This window comes from Zophobas morio, unplaced genomic scaffold (assembly GCF_036711695.1).
Source record: "Zophobas morio isolate AGI-343-1 ecotype UQ-CSIRO unplaced genomic scaffold, CSIRO_AGI_Zmor_V1 ptg000216l, whole genome shotgun sequence".
Lineage (NCBI taxonomy): Eukaryota > Metazoa > Arthropoda > Insecta > Coleoptera > Tenebrionidae > Zophobas > Zophobas morio.
Genome location: NW_026972320.1, coordinates 84,190 through 91,675, shown reverse-complemented (window position 1 = coordinate 91,675; position 7,486 = coordinate 84,190). Strand labels below are relative to the sequence as shown.

Genomic DNA, 7,486 nt, shown 5'->3' with positions numbered 1-7,486 from the left:
TTTAAGACTAAACTTAAATTTGAAGTTCCTTATAAATAATTAAAATTTTTGGTGGTATTTTTTATATTTATTAAAAAATATCCTATTAAAAAAAATTTAGTTTTAGCAAAAAAAATTAAAAAAGATCAAATCTTTTAATCATTGAATAAATTTAAAATAATAATAAATTATAATTTTCTCAAGTACGATAAAAAAAGATCTCTTTTAATTAATATTTAAAATTTCCAATAGCAATTAAAAAATATAAAAATAAAATTTTAATGTCGTTTAAATTAATTTTTAGAATTTTTTTAAAAGATATTAGAAATCCTTTATATTAGTTATAAAACTAAATTTGATTTAAGATAAAAATTTTTCTTGTAGATTAATTTAAAAAAATTATTTTATTTGTTAACGCTTAAATTACTTTTATTTACTTTTATAAACTTTTCATTTGAATTTGTATATAATTTGAAAATCTTTTATATATAAAAATAAAATAAAATTTAATTTACAATAAAAAATAATCTTGTAGGTTTGTTTATACTTAAAATTATAATAATAAATTTTTATAACAAAATCATAGTAAAAAAATTAATTCCAAAGTAAATGCTTATATTGCTTTTTTTTAATTATTAATTATTATAAAATTTGAAAATCTTTTATATATAAAAATAAAATACAATTTAATTTATAATAAAAAATATCTTGTAGATTAATACTTAAAATTTACAATAGCAGGAAAAAAAAAATTTATATAACAAAATTAAAAAAAAATCTAATTTAGAATTAGCACTAACTATTTTTTAATTTTTTTTTAAAATTGTATAAAATTTAGAAATCTTTTATATTTTCTATAGATAAAACCAAATTTAACTTTCGATAAAAAATTATTAATACTTCATTTTTTTAATAGCAATAATTAAAAAATATAAAATAATTTAATTACAACAAAATTATAATATAAAAATATTAATCCAAATGTTAACGCTTTAAATCTTAATTTAATTTTTTTTATTAGTATAAAGTTTAAAATTAATATAATGATTATTTTTAAATAAGTCCGACTCAAAGACAATATCTTTTATATTATCTATAAATAAAATTGAATTTATAAATTTAAATGTAGTTTTCTTACTAAATTTATATATTTAAATATAAATTTCTCAAACGTAGCAATTATTAAAATTAAATTTATTAATAACAAAATTAAAAATCAAAAAATTAATTCAAAATTTAACGCCTAAAATATATTTTTTTAAGGCGTATAAAAATAAAATTATAAGAAAATCTTTAAATAGTGCAGCCCCTAAATTACTGGTGAAATTTTTAAAAAATCTTTTAAGTCGCTTTCACCAGAGCATTATTATTTTTGAGATTAAATTAAATCCAAATTTTCTATGACTTGCTCTAAAATTTTACATTAAAAAAATTAATTGATTCAAATTTATAGAAATTTCTATAAATTTTGTAACTAAACAAAAAATTAAATTAATATAAAAAAAAAATTTAACCTTCCCCGCGTTGTTTTTCAAAGTAAATAATAAAATACTTAAAAAATTAATAGGAGTAAATTAAAATAAAATTACAACTGTCAATCTCTTCAGAATGTAAAAATTAATATTATAGTAGAAAAATTTGATATTCGAAAATTAAAAATTAAAAATTAAAATAACTCGAAAATAAAAATAAAATAATAGTAAATCACAAGGAATGTGATAAAGTAATTAATTATAAAACAGTTATATGATTTAATACAAATTACTTTGTCTTTTAATCTTTTCTGAAATTTCAATTTAATTAATTTTCGTGTAAACTTAACGCGACCATCAATTAAAGAGAATAAGGTGTAGTCTCTCCCTTTTAATAAAATTATAGTATAGTTACATAAAAAATTATTCAACCAGTTACCAAGTTCCTGTAAATCTTTTAATAACTTTAATTTAATAAACTTTATAATTATTTTTTAAATTTCTTTAAATAATTTTTCATTAAAAGTAAACAACAAAAATTAATTAGTAACTCACCTACTCCTACATTTTCGCCAGCTCGTATCACGAAGCCTCGCTGTCTTTGAAGTATTTGGCCACTTCTAACGATGTTTCCTATTATTATTTGTAATATAAAATTTTAATAATATAAAATTCAACTCGATAGTTTAATAATTCTAATAAAGAAAAAGATTAAACACCTTCAAATTTTTTTAAACCGAGTCTCTTTCCTGGAGAAGATCTAGGATTTTTAGAATAACCAGTAACTTGTTTAGTTTTCCATCGACGCGTAATGACAAGATTATTAAATTTTATTTTAGAAAAAACTATATTTCTATTCAACGAAGAAATAGATGAAAAAATTTTTTTTTCTTGGTTAGACGTAGCTTTTAAGGACAAGTTTCTTATAAGAGGAGAGTGAAAGCAAGGTAAACAGTTTTTAAACAAACAAGGAAAGGTTCTAAACATTCTTTTTTAATGAACTATATTAATTTTTATATTTATTTTAACAATATTCTGACCATCATCACTTATAATAAAAAAAGAAGTAGGGTCGCTCCTAAATGTGAACCACAGCTTACACGCTTGAAGGGACCACCAAGTGGGTAAATGAGGTTTTCAAGCTTTCTTATAGTAGTATTGTAAGGGAATGAAGGCAAACTATATATATAGAAAAAGAGTAATTAGAAAAATTATTGAGTATAAAAAAAAAATTTTAAATGTAAATTTTATTCCATTTTGTGTGAGTCAAAAATCTATTGCAGGCCACAGTAAAATTTCGTATAAATATCACTTTTTTTGCTTAGGCAAAGCAATTAATATAAGTGTGTAAGGCAGCACATTCTCAAGAGTTTCTCATTAGTCAATAAGCAATCTAGTAAACTAAATAATTTTTAACCATAATATTTTTATTGTGATATCTTTAAAAGTTTCTTGCTGTTTACATATCAAAAGTATACTGTTTGGCTTTCTAGAGTTACGGCGGTTTTAAAAGTTTTTTTAAGCATTCTTTCTTGCTTTGTTGCTTTTTTTACTTTAAAATATAAAAAGCTGCATTTCGTAATTTATAAATTATAACCGCTTTTTACTTCCAAAGATTTAAATTGAAACATAACGGAAACCACTTCTTTAAAGAGTTTTGCAGCTTCTTTTAATTTATTGTTTAAGAGTAAAAATTTTATCTTCAAAGTATATTATTATTTGGTTAACATTTTTAGATTTTGAAATTTTTTTTAAGTTTATGGAAGTCTAATTAGTATTACCTGACAACCACTGACAGAGATGTTTTTTTTTTAATTATATAACCAGCGAAAACTTTAGTATATAGACTAAATTATAATCTCTTTACACCTTCAAATAAAGATGTAAAGAACGCGCAAAGTTAATTTTTTTGCAATACTTATTTTTAGTAGTAAAGGAAAAACAAATTTTTAAAACAAGTTTAAGTATACTTTAAGCTTATAAAAGCCTTTAGCTTTTTTACTTAACTAAGTCCTACTAAAAAGTTAAAACGTAAACTAATTTTTATAGAAGTACAGGGGCATTTATTTCGATTTATGAGAATTTTTTTTTGCAAGCTATTTCTTAAAATAAGTTACACTGTACATTCTCGATGTGTATATGTATTTTTTACTGCAATGTACACCTTTCTTCATTATTTTTTACCAAATCATCAGGAAGCCATCGCTTCATCAAAGCGGAAATAAGAGAAAATACGAATAACCAAGCTTCTTCAGTCTGCTTCTCCCACTCATCATCAAAATCTTCTAAAACTTTTATTAAGGCCTTTCCTGCGATTTTCATATGACCTTTATTAACTCCATACTTACGATGCCGCTTTGCCAAGTCGTCAATGTCTATAATAACTTGTTTTAAGTCATCCAAAGACTTTATGCATCTTTCAATTACTTGAACAAACATTTTCCGGCTAAGTTCATAGTTTGTATGTTTAAATAAAGGGATCACTTCTGGTCCTTCTTCGAACAAATATTCATAAAACTTTATTCCAACTTTGTCGGTCGAATACTTTTTAATTATGCGACTCCAGCTTTTTTTTATAAGGCCGGAAACATTTTTAGAAAATCTTGGAAAGAAACCGCATTTCATTAAATTTAAAACATGAGTTTTGGCATTAAGAAAAAGTGAAGATGACGCTGTTTTTAAATTCTCGGAAATCTTTATAGCTACAGGCCAAGGAATGTTTATTTGCTTGGGACTTTCAGGCATAATATATGTTTTGTATATTGTTTTTGCTAATATTTTTCTTGTTCTGTCACTTGCGGATTGATACTCGAAAACACTCATAATGAAATCAAAGTTTTCTGAGCTGTATTCATGTTGTAAATATATATTTACCAACCGCGCAGTCTCGGGGTTACTAAAAAGAATTAAAAAGTAATCCTTTTCTATATTTTCGTCACTTTCACTATCTAAAAGAAAACCGGTTTTCACTTCCATTTTCATCATTGTTCTTTTAAATAACGCACTTTATGTAAAAGCTGAATCATATATATACAACCTTAGTAGGCCAAAAAAAGAAAAACTAAACTGTCAATTAGCAATATATAATTAACGCTATCCTTATTAGAAAAATAATTAGATGGTAACTTTATAGATGTTAAGTCTTCCAATTAGAATTTATTTTAAGCCTATCTCTAGTAACGTTAGGAAAAAAGATTTACGCTTTAAAAAGCCAGTCTATATATTGTTACATAGCTAAATACTAATTCTATTTTTAAAGAAATCTTAATATTTTTCACTAAAATACTAGTTTTATTTGAAAAACATATAAAATTGGATTGAGTTATGGTTTATGTTTTTAAGCTAAAAATTAGACACGAGTACTCAAAATTTTAAAATAAAATTACCTCAAGATAATAGAAGAGTATAGAATAAGAAATTATATTAACGAGATATTCATGGATCGGTTTCGTATTAAATGTACTTTAACTGTTAAATTACTTAAATTTTACACTAACAAATAAGAGTTAATATTTATTATTTTAAAAGTTATTACTTAAATTTATATAAAACCACCCAATTATTTAAATCGTTATAAGGAAACTTGGTGAACGGCATAAGTTCCTCTTTAAAGAGTGATATCCATAGATTCTTAAAAGTCCCACGAACGATGACGCCACCGTCATATAACGTCATTAAATACGTACACCGTCAAAGATCGCTCTAAATACTAAGAGGAATAAACAACTTTTCATGAAAAGAAGTATAATATTAAAAAAGAAGATATTTTTTGATGTATAAAAGCTTTTAAAGCTTTATTAAACTTGTAAATTTTTTTAGAGGTAAGCTAGCCTTCATTACCAACCTATTCAACAGAATTCATTTTCGGAAGCAGCAATTTAATTAACTTTATATGCGAAAGTAACCAAAAATATTTTCATAGATGTTGTATATTTTGATTAAATAAAGACGCATATGCTCAAAAATTAAAACTCTTTACCGTTTTTTAAAAAGTTTATAACTGGTTAACACGCAATACACTATCTTATTTTCCATTATTAGGGTAATTAACAAATGTACTGTATAAAAACTCCGTCGTATCTTTTTTTTTGGTCATCTAACAATATTAAATATTTTTTTTAAGTAACCAAAAGAACACTACAAATTATTTTACAGTACTTTTAGTTGTTTTATAGTAATCAATCTTTTTTTTTCCGCAAAGACTAAGCTTTAAAGGTTGATTTAAAAATTAGTTATGTAAAAAAGTTGACCCCTTCCTAACGGATACCGTAAATAAATTTTAAAAGGCTGAAAACACAAAACCCACAAAATATACTTTCAATTCGCACTTCTGCTTTGAATATGTTATTTTATATATTTTATGACTTTGACTAATATAAAAATAATTTCCGTAGGCCGTCATTATTTATTAATGAAACTAAATTTTAGGGTAAGAGTTCACCGTTCTGTTTATTATTATAAAAAAGTGGTTAAGAGGACACTATAAACAAAGTAAATCCAATAAATTTGTAAATAATGAATGAAAAAAAGTTAATATTTGGAAGGTAAAAAAAAGTACATTTAAAACGAGTAGGAAGCCCTAACCCACGGAACGTCTTATTTACTAGAGTAATAAAATTTACAACAAAAAATTTGAATGAACAAAAAAATTATTTATTTGACATTATCAGGAGAAGTGATGTAAATTTTTTTTTTGCTGAGAGGTAATATTTTATAAAAAATGAGAATTAGAAAATAAGGCTTAAAAGGGCGATGTCTTTGTAAAATAAAAATGAGCCCATAAACTATAATAATTTTGAGAATGTGACTAAATAATTTAAAAAAAATTTGGTTGAAACTGGAAGCTTAAGTTGGACGATATTTTTCAAGTCTTATTTATAATAGTACTTAAATTTTCAAAAAATTTTCAGTCAAAATTTGCTATACAGTGAAGTAAAGAGCAGCATTTACATAATTATTTGAAATATCGTTAAGAACTGTTACGGTTGTGTCCTAGGAATCTATTTTAATAATGCATACTTATTAAATATAAACGGGCTGATGAAATTCTGTTTAATAAGTTTATACCAGTTGGGGTTCTTGTTTAAAAAAATACTTTAAAATGAAATAGTGGCATCATTAACAAAGGTATAAAATATTACAATATAGCAGAAAGACGGTGTTTTTACGAGTTGCCATTGACTGTCATATGTTTAGCCTATTTTTTAAAAATAACTTTTCTACGGGCTAACCCCCGTACTTTTGTTAAGCCACTAAACGCAAATGAGACTAGAGTAAATGCTAATAAAAAACTAAAAGCTCGCTGATTTCTTATTTGATTGTTTTAAAAACATATGTATCGTATAAAGAAGGCCGATAAGGATATTTAGCTGAGAAATTTTTTTTATTTAACTCGCGCTAAAAAGTAGTTTCAATGAGCCTTTCTTGCAATTTAAAATGACCTAGAAAATACTAGAATAGCTCCTTTAAAAAGGTATAGGTTTTTGGATAATGAGTTATAATATAGTTTTTTGCTAAGAATATTTCCATTCCTAGAAATGTTCATTATTAAACATGCTAAATATTATTTTTTAGGCCTTCCTTGAAAAATGAGGTGGCCAAGAAAATACTAGAAAGACTTAAAAAAAAGGGCCTTCTTGGAAAATTAAAAAGTTTTAGAAAAAATGAGGATTGCATAGTTATTAATAGAATTATCTCCATCTGTATCTGTAAAGTTTATTATTAGACCAATGCTAAAAACTATTATTTTATTAAGTTTTTCTTGTAATTTAAAATGGTTAAGAAAATACTTAAAAGGCTAAAAAAAAGGATCTTTGTAAAGCTGAAAGTTTTGTTAAATAATTTAGGATTGTATAGTTTTCTGCGTACACTATAGTTATGACAAAGTTATAAAAAGTTAGCAATTTATTAAGAGTTGTGTTTAATATTAATACAATAAATCTTTTAACTTTTTTAGTTGAACTGTTGACTCTGCACTTAATAATATATTTAAATAAAATTAATTTTTTTTAAAAACTTTGATTATTTTTATGGAT

General features: G+C 23.6%; 1 long non-coding RNA gene across 1 annotated transcript; it reads right to left on the bottom strand.

Annotated features, from left to right (window-relative positions):
* Nucleotides 1-1,752: 1,752 nt before the first annotated feature.
* LOC135146228 (uncharacterized) lies at nucleotides 1,753-2,266 on the bottom strand. Its single transcript, XR_010283750.1, has 3 exons — nucleotides 2,171-2,266; nucleotides 2,007-2,084; nucleotides 1,753-1,839 (listed from the first exon to the last, which is right to left on the bottom strand). It is a non-coding gene; the product is annotated as an uncharacterized LOC135146228 (long non-coding RNA).
* Between the last annotated feature and the right edge of the window lie 5,220 nt (nucleotides 2,267-7,486).